Source organism: Phascolarctos cinereus, unplaced genomic scaffold (assembly GCF_003287225.1).
Source record: "Phascolarctos cinereus isolate Bilbo 61053 unplaced genomic scaffold, phaCin_HiC Scaffold_3;HRSCAF=262, whole genome shotgun sequence".
Classification (NCBI taxonomy): Eukaryota; Metazoa; Chordata; class Mammalia; order Diprotodontia; family Phascolarctidae; genus Phascolarctos; species Phascolarctos cinereus.
Genome location: NW_027555736.1, coordinates 74779893 through 74795109, shown reverse-complemented (window position 1 = coordinate 74795109; position 15217 = coordinate 74779893). Strand labels below are relative to the sequence as shown.

The window sequence follows — 15217 nt, the reverse complement described above, 5'->3', positions numbered from 1 at the left end:
TTTTCTCTTAAAGGAAAAAAAAGGAAGATGAAATGGGTGATAGGGGGTCATCTGTAAAAGGTATAGGGGGACTAAAGGCAAACTGATCTCAGTTCTAGAGTTTTACACAGGGGCCATGGGGCTGACAGTCCAGTTTTTATTTACATTAATTTATTTCGTGATTAGCTTCACTCAATCAAGAAGCATTCAACTATGTGCAGATACTGTGCTAAGTACCAGGGTGCTTCAAAGACAAAAAAGAAACTTCCCCTGTCTTCAAGAAGCTTATTTTATGTTGGAGGACAGATTAATATATGTACATAGACTAATATATACAAAGTAATACATACATATTAATATATGCAAAATAAATATGAAGTAATTTTATGGATGAGGCACTGGCAATTGGGGGGGCAGCACTTGAAGGGAGAGCACAGTAATGTATAATAAGCCTAGAAAAGTAGGTTGGAACCAGGTTGTGAAGGGCTTTAAATGTCATGAGTCTAATAATTGTTTTGTTAATAATATACTAATAAAGTCTAAAGGGTTTTTTAAAAGTTGAAATGACTTGGGTCCTATTCCTCAAAATGCAGTAATAAAGTCTATAAATAGTGCACCTTTTTTTTAAAGTTGAAATGACTTAGGTCGTATGCCTCATAATACTTTTAAAGTCTGTAAATAGCTTAAGGTTTTTCTTTTCTTTTTTTTTTTAAGTTGAAATGACTGGGGTCCTATTTCTCCATCGCCAACTGTTATTTCTGCCCCAATAAGGTTATTAAAAGTACTTAAACTTCACGCAACAGTTGGCATAGCGGAAAGCTGGGAGTGGTAAATGGTGTAAAAACAAAGACAACTGGGAAAAGAGTAAGGCCAGCGCTTTGACACGGAATCGCTGGGATCTGGACCAGGTACCAGGGGCACGTCTGAGCAGTGACTTTTCCAAGGCCAAGCTCGGAGTGGGTTGGAGGGGGCGGCCCAGCGGTGAGTGGGAGGGTGGGCTGGCCCACGGGACCCTAGGTAGGTCCCTGGGAAAGACTCCCAGACGAATGAGCCGAGAAGTCCCGGGGCAGGGGAGGGGACGGTGAGGGAGTCGCGGGTCACCCCAGCTCCCCCACGGCCCTCCTTCCTCCCCCCACCCCGGGAGGTCTGACGCAAGGCGGGGTGGCGTGCGTGCGCGGCCCCGGGTGTGGCGTGACCATGCGTGCGCGGGGCCGCGGTGGAGGCGGAGGCTGGGCCGGGCTGGCGGCAGAAGATGGCGAGGGTGTGTAGGCGGCAGCAATGCTCCGTTGAGAGACGCGGCTTTCGGCAGGAACTGGATTCGTGGCGCCACAAGCTCATTCACTGTGTAGGTGAGACCCTCCCCCCCGCCGCCGCCTCCGGTCCGGGGCTGCCTCGCCGCTTGCCGACCCCGGCCGGGGAGGGAACCAGTCAGTTCCTCCTCCGGCCCTCTCGCTCTCTTCCCCCCTCCCCCTCCCTCTCTCTCCGTCTCCCCTCTCTTCCCTTACCCCCTGGTGGGCGAGCGGCGCGCGACTACGACGGCCGCTTCTCCCTGTGGACTCGGCGCGCGCGCGCTCGCCCCTCCTTCCCCCCCCTCTCCGCGGCTCTGCCCTCTCGGGCCGGGCTCTCGCCCCTCCCCCCAGCCCTGACCCGGCGCCTGGGCCGCGGTGTATTGTGGAGACTCGGTCCGAAACGTACGCTCTTTTCCGGGGTCGCCACTGCCGGCTTACGCTGAGCTAGTTGGGCGGGGTGGAGGTGGGAGGGGGGCGTTGGACCAATCACCGCCCCCCACCTTCCCCAGCCGCCCTTCTGTCTGTCTCTCTCCGTCCCCCCCCATTCCTCACCTTCTCCCTCCCCTTCCCCCCTCGCCTCCCAGACGCGTGGCCGCGCGCGCGCCCTCTCCCCCCCCGCCCCCGTGCACGCGCCTCGGCCCTGGGAGCCCGGGAGTGGGCGAGGGAGCTGATGGGGGAGCTGGAGCTGTCAGAGGCCCCGAGCCCGACGGAGGAGGGAGCTGAGCGGGTGTAATGGCCGCGGGGGACAGCGGCTTCCCTCGCTCCGCTGGCGGGGGCTCGGGGTGGGTGTGTTATTGGTGGTGGCGTGTGCGTGTGCCGTGGGGGAGGGGGGCGGTGGATTGCACGGAGGTCAGCTGAGAAGACCACGGCGGGGGCCTCTTTTCTCCTCTCTGGGGGTTTGCTTCCTGGTCGTCGCTGCCCTGAGAACCGCAGCATCCTCTGCCCGCTCCGTGCCGCGGCTTTGCGTGGGCCGGTCCCCGGGTGGTCTTCTCCCCGTGGGGAGGAGGGAGTGGACGGGGGTGCCCCCGGGAGGGGCCCGGGCGGCTGAGCTGCTCCTCTCACACTGTATGTTTTGTCTGTTTTTCTCTCCCAAGGTCCCGTTTCCCTCTGTGCGGCGGCCGGCGGGACCATAAGGGCTTAACTCATATATTTAACCCCCCTCCGAAAAGTAAGTGGCCCGTGTGGTGTCTCCGCTCCGCCCGCCGCGCCCCAGCCCCACTCCATCCTTGTGTCTTGACTCTCCTGCTTCCAGTATTGTTACTTCTCATTCTTTGCTGCTGCTGCTGCTGCTGCTGCTGCTGCTGCTGATGTGTGGGGAAATTTCCCCGTCCCGCACGCCCACTCTCTGGGGAGGCCCTCGGGGCATATTAGTTAGGGACCTGGTCTTCCCTAACTGTTTGCTAACGTAGGAGATTTTAGAGGTTGTCTGGGGCCCCTCACCCCCTCCTTCCCTACAGGGTTTCATTGGAAGGAATTATGCAAATCCAGCTTTCTGGTGTCCATTCAGCGGCAATTTCATGCGGTGAGAAGTTCTCTTTGTTGTGTGAGGGGGAGAACAGACACTGATTTAATAGACATATCTGTTAGGGGGAAGTCGGTGGAGGGGATATGGAGAGAGAGGCTCAGTTTGGAAGAATTACAGCACTTGGTTAGCTCCCTGTCTTTGTGCGTGAGCCTTCTGGCTTGACAGGAGTGTCTGCCCTTTACCATATCTCACAAGGGATTTTTTTCTGTAATAGATTAAAAGCAAAACTGAAACTTTAAACGAAGTGAAAAATTAGGTAACCTTTACCTAAAAGATAATACTTTTTCAGAAACAGGCTTATCCCTGTCTCCAGTGGTGTTTTGTGAAAATAGATCATGTAAATCTTGTTACAAGACCTTGACTTAGTCTAGCATAGAAACAATGATAATTGATGTTAGTTACATTAGTGGTTCAAGGTTTGAAATAATTATGAACATTTAACAGTGGGAAGAAAATGGGTTGAATATTTAACAGTGGGGAAAAAAACATATCAAAAATAGACTGTTATAATGTGCTGTGTAAACATTTCGAAAAAATCATTTTCTCAGTTAAGAGTCAGTGAATTTCAGTCTCTGCTGCATTGGTGACCTTCACTAAACCACCTTTTGGTTATCAGTTTGCAGTTAATTTGCTTTGATTCTGAGGCTTGTTTTATTCTTTAAGATAAAACTACTTTCCTAAATATAAGTTTTCATTTGATATATACATCTTTCTTTGGCATATTTGTTACTTGTGGCATTTCTAGAATATGTCTTCTGATTTTAAAAGGCATGTAATTTTTTTAAACTGAGTTTTCATGATGAAGGTTATTTAATCTTTGTTTTCTAGAAGTGTCATCTTTACTATGATTTTCTCAGGGACTGCTTTTGTTGCATTAGACTCAATACAGTTTTTAAATGATTTTGAAATTGACAGTTAGCTTTGACTTGTGAAACTACAGATTTTTAAAAGCAACATGACTTCAGATAGTTTTCATGAGTTTTAAATCATCCCAATCTAACAGTTTTTCTTGTTTTGGGTCATTCCTTATTGCAAGGCTTATATAGTGTTTATTGTTCAACATAGTGGTTATCTTTGCACATTATATCTTTAATCTTTAATGCCAAATTCTGAGTTTTGAGGAGGTAAAGTTCAAAAGATATTTAGAGTCCAAAGTGCAATTGCAATATTTTAATCTCAGTAGTAGACTATAAATAGTTTGGACTCTCAAATCAATCAGTTAAATCACAGATTCCCAATTTCCTTTACATACTCAGTAGTATTTCTTTTTTAAATCCAATATAGATTACAAAATAAATTAATTTTAACTTTCAGAACTTTTTAAATTAAGAAAATATTGGTTAGCTTTTAGACTGTTGTAGAAGCAACTATTTGTTCAATTTTATAACCTTTTTTAATTGGCTGATTGTATAAAAATCCTTGTAGCAAATAGAACAGTTGACTTGTTAACTGATCTTATGACTCATTTGTCTCAATACAGTAGTGTTATTTGTTTTTCAAATTATGTTTAATTTACACTCAGCATTAAACTTTTTGGAATGAATGAGAATTCATTTTAAATATTCTTTTTCTTGCCACTTCTTTATCATTAACAGAAGAGAGGTGAGCATATTTACTGATACTAACTCAGCCTTACTACCTTTTTAGGGACTTGGATAGTAAGAGAGGAAAGCATTGAAGTCCTGTGGGGATGACCGATTCAAATTGCAGGGAAATGACTTAATTTGCATCTTGTACTGCCTCAGATGTGACTGCTTTTTAAGGAATTCTACACAGTGTATATGGGAAATTAGGTCTGACCCCTGTGTTGATCTGGTCAGAGTGGGAAAGCCATGTGGGAGAGCCAGTGTTAGATGACTTTCTCTGGCCTACACAGCGATGTTACATTGTTTTGACTCCAGCAAATAAAGTGTGGTAAAGTAATACTAGGAGATATTTGAGCTATAATTCTTAATTTACAGGGTTGCAGATTGATAGTCTTCTCGTTTTTTTGATTTAGTTGATGACTGTTTGCTTTATTATGGTATGAACCTGAGTAAATACTCAACCATATTGGCATTAGTGCTATTTTTAGGAATGCAATATTTGTGGACAAGGGCTTATTGAATTCTTTTTTCAAAGAATGACATTTATTCAGTGAACATTTTTAAAGCTCCTACTATGTGTAATCTCTGTGCTAGACACCAGAGATACAAAGGTGAAATTATTTGAGGGCTTCCCACCCTCTATTATGGAATAGAAGGGAGGGGGGAAAAGTATAAAACAAGGCAATATTATTAAGTACCAATTAGTAGCATAAATCAAGTGCTTATAGGACTTAAGAGTGAGAGGCTGTGTAAGATTACAATAGGTGTGGAATGGGAATATTCCAAATAGAGAAAAATGACATGAGTCAGGTGTGGAGGTAATAAAATGAAAGTCCTGATTGGGGAATAAGTAATCCAATTTAATTGAAGCCTAGGGTTAGGGTATAGGAAATAAGGTTATAGAAGGGTAAGTTGCACTATGTTTGTTAAGGGCCTTGACCATTATGGTTATGGAAATTTTACTTGATTTGGTAGATAGCTCAGGAATTATGGGTTTTGTTTTCATCTCTAGTTTTAAGGGACCTGTTAAGGATGTAGGGTGTGATAATTACAGGGTGATGAGATTTATTGTTAGGCTAATACTTAGAAGTGAGTGTTGCCCCATCCCAAGTAGTTATCTTGGGAGCCTGTGGACTTTTTCCAATAGTGATGCTATTGCCCAAAGATATTTTTTGGGGCTTCTGTTTGGGAATTGCCTTTAGACTCTCTCTGACTCATTCATTCAGCTAACATTTATTAAGTGCCTACTCTGTGCTAAGCATGAGAAATACAAGGACAAAAATAAAACAATCCCAGTTCACAAGGAGCTTACATTGTATTGGAAGTACGGGGGAAACTCTGAATAGCTATAGAAACACAAAATGTGGACACAGTGATTTCATTGGGGTAGGAAAGCAATGGTAACTAGGGAATCAGGATAGGTCTTTTGTAGGGATAGTGTACTGAGACAGTAGGGGTTCTAAGAACTTGAGGTGAGGAGGGAGTCCCGTTACAAGGGGGAGAGGGAGCAGTTTGTGCAGAGGCAGAGATGGGATGTCGTATGTGAGAAACAACAAGTAGTCTATCTAGTTTGGCAGGACCATGACATTCCTGAAAGGGAGTGATTTGTCCTGGATAGGCACTGGACCTGGAGTCAGGAAGACTTGAGTTAAAATTCTGCTTCAGACACTTTCTAGCTATGTGACTGTGGGCAAGTCCTTGCCGTCTGCCTCATTTTTCTCATCTGTGAATTGGAAATAATAATGGTACCTACCTTGGTGGTTCTTGTGAAGATAAAATGAGATAATAGCTGTAAAGAGCTTTGCAAATCTTAAAGTCTGATAAAAGCCCTAAATGCTGTCTATCTATCTGTCTGTCTATCTGTCTGTCTATCTATCTATCTATCTATCTATCTATCTATCTATCTATCTACCTAATATTTGGGGGGGGTGTTTTTGGCTAGGCAGTGGAGTTAAGTGAGTTGCCCAGGGGTCACACAGCTAAGAAGTGGCAAGTGTCTGAAGCCAGATTTGAACTCAGGTCCTCCTGATTCCAGGGCCAGTGCTTTATCCACTGTGCCACCTAGCTGCCCCGTTATTGTTCTTGTTAGCAGCTGGAAAAATAGACTGGAACCAGATTGTGAAGGGCTTTAAATACTAACCAGAAGTTGATATTTATCCTGTAGCCAGTAGAGAGCCATTGGTACTTCCTGAGTAGGAGAAGAATGTAGTCAGACTTGTGCTTTAGGAATATCAGTTTGGCAGCTCTGTGGAGGATAGACTGGAAAGGGGAGAGATTTGAAATGGGGAGACTTAATGTATTTCTGAGTAGACTATGCTCTTTGTAGTATTTTCGGTGATGGCAAAGTTCCACCCTGGAGGGAAATGGGGGGAGAAAGGTTGAAACAGCCAAAAGTTGTTTGATGGCAGGTGGTTCTATAACAATTGTGATCACATGAGTACAACTATAAAGTAAGATCGATTTTTCTTGAATACTTATAAACTGCCTCCAATAACAGTTCCAAAGTAGTTCCAAAAATGTTTTGAGCAGTGACAGCATTTTTTGTAGTAAATGCATACCCTTCTGAGGTAACAACTTTGAAGGACGATACTATAAATGCACTGGTATGGGTTATTTTTATTTTATTTAAAGTTTTATTTATAGTCACAAGGGGTGTGTGTGTGTGTGTGTGTATCTATTATGGGTCGATATTTTCCCCTTCATCTTTATAATCAGAAGCAGGATACATGACAATCAAAGGCTTTTTCTTTATCACATTATCCAAATTGAACTAGAGGGCATTAGTTGTTTGTCATATCCATACTACTTCCCCCCCTTTCCTGGCATTTTCTTCCTTTTATAAATAAACATTTTTGATATTAGTTTTTCTGAGTCCATTATGGTGAGTTAGAGGAAATAAAGGAAGTTACAGTTTCTTGAGTTAGGAATTAGAAACTTTTATTTTGAAAATTACTCAAAAATTAGCTAGTGTATATATGGATATATGTATATCTCACTGTATAATGTATAGTGTGTGTGTGTCTGTGTGTGTATAGCACATCTATTCTTTCTGCTGAGCTATAGTTACATATCTCTAATTCCTTCTTGGACATCTTTTAACAGGATGTCCTGCAGGCATCTCAAACTCATCATGTCCCAGAGCTCATTATTTTTGTCCCTAAGTCATTTCCCCCCTTCTATTGTTGTCAAGGGCACCATCATCTTCCCAGTTACCTAGGCTCACAATCTTGGTGTCATCCTCTTCTCAGTTACCCCACATATCCAAACCATTACTAGATCTTTCCCCTTTTACCTTAACAAAATCTCTTATGTGTGTATGCACTGTGCCTTCCCCGCCTTCTTTCCATTCATGCAACCACAATCCCAGTTTGGGTTCTCATCACCTCTCCTGGACTATTGCAGTAATCTTCTAATTGATCTCTGCCTCAAGTCTCTCCCCACTTCATTACATTTTTTCCTTAGTTACTAAGGTTATTTTGAAAATTTTTTGTTTAAATACATTCATCTTTCCCTCTCACCATTCCCCCTGACAGCAACAACACTGAAAAATAAAACCCTCATCATAAGCACATAGAGTCTAGCAAAAAATATTCCCCCATATGTCTGTCTTCGCTTTAAATTTGTCATTTCTCTGACAAGAGGTGAATAGCATGTTTCATCTTTTATCCTCTTGACTTGTGGTTTGTTATTGCATTGACCAGAGTTCTAATGTCTTTCAAAGTTTTTTTTCCCTTTTATGGTATCGTTGTCATTGTGTAAATTGTTCTAGTTCTTCTCATTTCATTCTACATCAGTTCATAGAAGTCTTCCTAGTTTCCCCTGAAACTGTCAAGGTGATTTTTTAAAGTGTACATCCGACCATGTCACCTTCCTGCTTAATTAGTACCAATGTCTCCCGGTTACCTCAAAGGTCAACTATAAAGACTCTGTTTAGAATTTAAAGCTCTTCGTAAACTATCCCCTTCCTAACTTTACAGTTTTCTTTTACATTACTCCCTTTCATGAACTCTACAATCCAGCTAAACTGGCCTTTCTCCTGTCTCTTGCCTATTCCTATTCCTAGAATGCTCTGCCCTCTCACCTCATCTTCTTAGATTACTTGCCTTTAAGATTCAGCTCAGATCCCACCTCTGCAGGAAGCCTTTCTCATTCCCTGAGTTGCTAATGCCTGTCTTTCTCAGAATGCCTTCATATACTCTGTATATATCTTGTATGTACCTGGTTATTTTCATATTGTTAGAATGCGTGCTTTTTGAGAATAGGACCTGTTTTTGCTTTTCTTTGTATTCTCAGTGTTTAGCACAGTATGTGGCACATTCTAACTGCTTAATGAGTGCTTGTTGACTAATTGACTTGTAGAGTTTATGGTCAAATACTGTCATGTACTAATGAATATACATATATATACACACATACATATATATGCATAGTCTTTGGGAAAAAATCCCAGTTTAAACTGTGGGATCACTTTTAATTGAACAAGTCTTCATTGAACAAGTCTTCATTGAACACTTACTGTGTGCTAGAATTATTCCAGTAGTATGGTCCAGGCCATCAAGGAACTAAAATTTTAGTTGAGAAGACAAATCATGGTAAAATATGTAATTAACATGAGACGGTAACTCCAGCTATGAAATACTGTACTGTAGCAATGTACTGAAAATAACGTAAAAAAACTCCTTGTTTACGTTAGTATGGTTTGTATTTTTCGTTCTCCAAGTACAATCCATCCATCCTTGCTCAATTTCCTATATTCTTTTTTGTTGCATTTCTGAAATATGTGTAATCATTTGTATAAATTTACAAATGATTATAACTTACAAATGAGTGTGTTTCAGAAACAGATGAGTAATATAGGAAATTTAATAGAGTGAGAATGGGTGGGGCTAGAAAAACACAAAGTATAAACTGTATTACTGTAAACAAGGAATCTTGTATATTATTTTATAATTATAGTTACTGTGTTTCATGTTAAGTCATTACATGTTTTACAATGTTTTGTTTTTCCAATTATAATTAAGTTTTTGATGGCATGGATCATAGTATCTGGAATAGTTTCTGCACACATTGAGCCCTCAATGAAGGCTTGTTCAATTAAGAGCCATCCCACTGGGATTTTCCCAAGGAGTATCTGAAATGTTTCTCTAAAATTACCTTTAGAGAGCAGACTAAAATTTCTATTCAGGTTTTTAATGAGTGCTTCACTCAGGGTAAGGGACCTGGAGACCCTGTTATATTAGGATCGTTTGAAGGAACAGAGGGTATACAAATCTAGGCAAGACATTGTGATTAAAGGCAAAGAAGATACTTGGAGAAGCAATGTGGTATAGTAGAAAGCACACAGGATTTGGAATCAGGGGACCTGGGTTTGAATTTTGGCCCTGTCACTTTCTTTTCTTGTAAACTTGGGTTTACACATAATCTGTCAATCTCAGATCTTCATCAGTAAAATTAAGGTGTTGGCCTAGATGGCTTCTAGGTGTCTTCCAACTCTAAATCTGTGATTCTTTTAGTATGGTAACTATCTTCCAAGTATTTGAAGGGCTATCATCTGGTAGAATTGCATGGCCCAAGAAGGCAGAACTAGGAACTTTTGCAGTCTGGTAAAGCTTGTGGACCCTTTGAATAAAATAAAATACATAGTGTTCAAAGGAAACCAGTGGCTGAAAAATAGTTATCAAAATTCTTTTAAAAACTAGTTCATGAACGCCAGATAAAGAGTCCCTGGACTCTGATGATCTCTGATGTCTCATACAATTTGATGATTCTGTAAAAAATATATATTTTTTAGAGATGCATGTCATTATGTGGAATGCAGAATGTGTAGGATTCTCTAGGGTTGAAACAAAGCCTGTCTTGATTACCAGAGGAAAGAGAAGTCAGTAATTCAACATTTCTTTAAATCACTGATGTGCAAAGGGAGAGGCAGTGTTGTGTAGTATATAGAGAGCAGTTCTGAAGAGTCTGGAAGACCTGAATTAAAGTTCTGCTTTTGACACATGCTTAGCTACAGTTACTGTATGATTCTGGGCAAGTCATTTACTCTCTCTTCCAGGAGAGTGGTAGAACTCCATTGGTAGAAGGCACTCCGTCTTTCTGAGAGAGTTGCTTGTACTGGTGAAATCACAGGTTCAGACATCTTCCACCACCCTTCCCAGATGAGCAGAGCTCTTATACTAGGTACTGAGAAAGATGGAGAAGAAAAATAAGATGCTATACTCAAGGAGCTTACAAACCTTAATCAGATAAATGCCTCCATGCAGAGATTCTGATCCTTCCTTGGATAGATTAAAGGTTAAGTGAGCACTCTGTGAAGCCATCTGTAAGTTTATGAAGTGTTGGGAGAATTTCTTTCTCAATTTTAACCTGTTAAAACAGTAAAGGCCTGTTTTCTTTTCATGGTATTGATGAATATAATCATAGGGTACCTTTAAGTCTAATCCCCTCATTGTAAAATGATATGGAAACTGAGGCACAGAGAAGTTAAGTGACTTGCTCAAAGTCTCTGTCAGGGTTTGAACCCACATTTTCCTGATTTGTAATCCAGTGTTTTCCTCATTATACCAGGTATAACTTGGAAATAGTTAGAATTGAAAATTTGAGCTTATTGAACTTAAGATATTATGACAGACAATATTCTAAACTGTTTGCCTTACTGTATACTTTCTCACTATTTGTATACTCCTTAGTTACGAGTAAAGTGGAAGGGTGATTTTTATTATAGTTCAGAGTACAGAGTGAATGCTGAGGGAGCATAGGCTAAAATGGCAAATGATTTAAAACCAGTTAGGTTTAATCAGGGAGGCTTCCTGGAGGGAAGTATTTGAGTTATAGTTTTGAAGTTCAATCTAAAGGATTTGAAGAAGAGGAGAGAGGAATACAGAGGTGGGAATAAGCAAGGAGGCTTGACTGCTGAGGAGAGGCTATGTTATACAGTAACCATCTCAGACAATTTCAGGGCAATATGTATGCTAGAAAGGTAGTGGAAAGGGCATCTGAGTGCAAGTCTGCCTTTGCTGGTCAGTGTCTTAGGCAACTCACAAAGACATTAAATTATAGAGAAGTTGCCTAACTGCCCTTGGAAGGAGTTTCCAGACAGCGATTTCTGCTTATACCGCTGGGGGAAAAAAAGACCAAAAAAGAGAAACTACATTATTTACACACACACACACACACACACACACACACACACCATGGCATACTGAATGGCTTCAAGTCCTGTGTTTGGCACATTTTGGGCACATCACTTCACCTCTCAGTGTTCTAGGCAACTCTTGCAAACAAGGTGCCCAATTTCATTGCTAGAGGGAGCTTTGTTATCTGGGAGTTCCCTGTGCCAATAAAATTACAGGTTGAATCTGTTCACTATATATGTATACACACACACATTAACTCTGCTGTACAATAATAGTATCATTTTATCATTTTATTTTGGAATGTGATGTCATTGGTTCAGGGACCCCCCTACCAATCCAGTTTGTAATTTATAGTCTCAGAGAGTTGCCTGTGCTACTAAGATTAAATGACTTGCCCATAGTCACAGAATATATAAAAGATGTAAGGCAGGTTTTCTTTCATGTCATCATGGCTTCTCTATTGTATGGCTGACATTTATATAGTATATACTAGAGCTTGCAAAATGCTTTACATACATTATTTCATCTGAACCTCACCATGACCCTATAGTGTGGATGTTAGAAGTCACATTATCTCCCTTTTTACAGTTAAAGTTTAAATAGAGGCTCAGAGAGACCAAGTGACTTGGCATGGTCACAGCTAGGAAATGGGATTTGAACCCAGGTGTTAACTCTACATTGATCAATATCCACTATATCTTGCTTCTTTTAAATTATATTTTGAATTCTGGTGATGGGAAAGAGAATGGGTCTGCAAATAGAATGATCAGAGAGGGGTAGTATTACTTAGGGAAGGCTTATTTAAACCCTTAATTCATATTTTTGAGAACTGTTTTTAGTCATACTCATTATTAGTCATTTGATTAAGAAGATTATATGGTGATAATAAAGGTTTATTTTTAGAATATTAAGAATCTTAGTCTAAATATGATTTTATTTTATTTGCACTTAAACCAGAATAGTGTTTTTTCCCCTTTTTTGTGGGGGTGGGTGGGTAAAAATGTTGATTGTAATAAAATGTAATTTACTACAAAGTTTAATATAATCTGATTTTTCTAATGTATGACTGGACTGTTTGATTTGAAAAGGTGATTTTGTTTTTTATTAGTCTTGATTTCAGTAACCAAAGCCTGGCTTTGCTATGTTAGGACACCTGGGTTGTGCCTCTTTATGCATTTTGTCAGAAGCTTGACATGTATGAAAATGCCATATAGATAAGTCTGCATTTTTTGAAATGAGAGACAGCTTTGTAAGTAGGAGTCTCCCTTTGGCCAAGGGAAGTAAAATTTAAATCACTTGAAACAACATTTATTAATCACATTCCATATGCAACCCATCGTGCTAAGTGCTGGGATGTAAAAACAAATGAAAATTTATTCCATGCAGGAGATTACGTTCTAGTAGAGCAGTTGGCTGTGCAGCAGTTGGTATTTACCTTCTTTAGGAAAGTGTTGTGATGCTGACTTTTTGCTGATTTTTCAGTTATATGACCTGTGCTAAAGATAAATGTAAGTTTCTCAGTTTGTTTGAATACCCTACAGTGCATTGCAAATACTCACTAATGCAGTAGCAGGTTTTGTTGTACTATACTTGTTCTTTACCCCAACACTTAAAATTTTGAGTCATGAGAGCACATAGTTAATGTGATATAATATGAAATAGAGACGTATTTAATTACTGTGAAACAAGAAATGAGATTAAGTTTCATCAAAATGGAAAAAAAGAGAGGAAAAAGTAAGACAGATTTGGATATTAATATGATTTGGAAACAAGACATTTAATGATGAAAAGAGAGGAGGAGGTCTTAATTTAAAAACAAAAGGTCAGCACTTTAAGTTACATAATCTTGATGATGGCAATTGAACACATTTATACAAGGTATGTTCTACTTAAACACATTTGATTGACACTTATTCGCAATAAAAATTATGATTAGAATATAAATAGCATTTCACTTTAAGAAAAGAATTTAGAGTGCTTACCATCAGCTTCTCTGAATTTTTGAGAATGCTACACATGAATATAAGTTTCTTTGTGTTCTTCTTTGCCATATTCATCTTTGAGGCAGATATCTAGAAACTTCTGTCTTAAGTGTATGTTATCTTGACGTGATTTTGTTGATAGTTTAGTTTCAAATTCATTTCCAGCTTTGGCATTTCTTGCATCTTAATGACATTTTCCATTTTCTAATAGTACTTTAATAGCCACATGTTCTCCAACATGAGCTACATTTTCACCGTTTTGAATTTACATATTTTTACCCAAATTGTGTTCATATTTAGTGTGTTCATATTACACATCACTAATATTAGTTAGTGGTCTTTTGTCACAGTAAGAAGTCATGACATTTCTCAATATGTTCATAAGCATATATGAAAACTATTTGTGCTGTGTTATGCATATATAGAAATTTCCAGTGATCAACTTTTTTCATAAATGATGCTTTTGTGATGATAATCATTTTAACTCTATTTAAGAAATTGAACTCACTTTTTAGATTATGTGAGAAGGGAGGAGGAAAGATTATACTTCTATAGCATCTGTGACAGTGAATACAGTTTAAGTGAATATAGGAGTAAACTTGAGGGAAGGAATGTTTCCATCCTTATCTTACCAGTTGCTCCTTGTTGCAATGCGCTGTGAGTAAATTTTACTCCTGGTTTTCCTGGGAGATGGGACAGACTTGGCCTTTTATTCTTTCAAGACGCATTAACCTCAAAAACAGTTGTTTGTGGGGGAATGTTGAGGGTCACATGGTAAAAAACAACTTTTATTGTCAATAGACATTCCTTTTTTTAACTTTTTTAGGTACTTGGGGTTAAGTGACTTGCCCAGGGTCACACAGCTAGTAATTGTCAAGTGTTTGGCAGTAGACCTTCTCAGAAGTAATTATGCAAAGTTGGAGTAGTTTTTATCCTTCAAGAAGCCTGAAACAAATTTGAGAGTAGGTAAAGAATGATAGAGACCACAGAACCTTAAACAAATTTACCCTCCAAAAAAGTCTGAGAAACCAATCTCTCTTCTTTCCTTTCTTTTATGCCATATATAGTTCTTGGGTCCAGTCCCTTGCTGAATTCTGTTCTTACTAGGGTTTTGCCCTCTCTGCTTTTCTTCTTACCCCAAACTACATAATGACAATTTAACTTTTGCACTATGCTTATTATCAGTCAATCAAACATTTGTTAAGCTCCTACTGTGTGCCAGGCTGTGTCTAAAATTGCAAGGGGGATAATGGTTATTTATGTTTTCTTCTATGTGAACAAATTCTCTTAATCATTATGTTTTTATGAATATGGTACAGCTACATTAAAATCTTAAGTCTAGTTCTGGTTCATAGATTTAGAACTGCTATATAGGTTAGAAATTGTCTAGGCTAGTGGTGTGTCAAATTCACATGGACAGAAGCCACCAAACTACATAAAGATCCCTGTGGACTTCATATTTACTTAGAAAAGTAATATAACCTGTGTTTTATTGTATTTTTATTTATTTTGTTAATTATTTCCCAGTTACATTTTAATCTGGTTTGGGCTGCACTGGGGAGTGTTGTGGACCTGGCATGTGGTTGATGTGTCTGATGTAGGCTAACCCTTGAGTTCCATAGATGAGGAAACTAGGGCTCAAATAGGTTAAGTGATTTGCCCAAGGTCACAGCTAAGGAAATGGCAGAGCTGAGATTTGAACCCAGCTTCTTTGATTCCA

The 15217-nt window shown here is 39.9% G+C and overlaps 1 protein-coding gene across 3 annotated transcripts in view; it reads left to right on the top strand.

The window, feature by feature from the left end:
• The first annotated feature begins 1159 nt into the window (after nucleotides 1-1159).
• The window catches only part of LCOR (ligand dependent nuclear receptor corepressor), a 130448-nt gene continuing 116390 nt past the window's right edge, over nucleotides 1160-15217 (top strand). For 2 of the 3 annotated variants that reach the window (XM_020996977.2, XM_078150943.1), the window contains exons 1-2: nucleotides 1160-1324; nucleotides 2363-2436. The gene's annotated coding sequence lies outside the window, so the exon portion shown is untranslated. Of the gene's footprint in view, nucleotides 1329-2362; nucleotides 2437-15217 lie in introns of all 3 variants that reach the window. The other variant, XM_020996978.2, reaches the window with a different exon arrangement.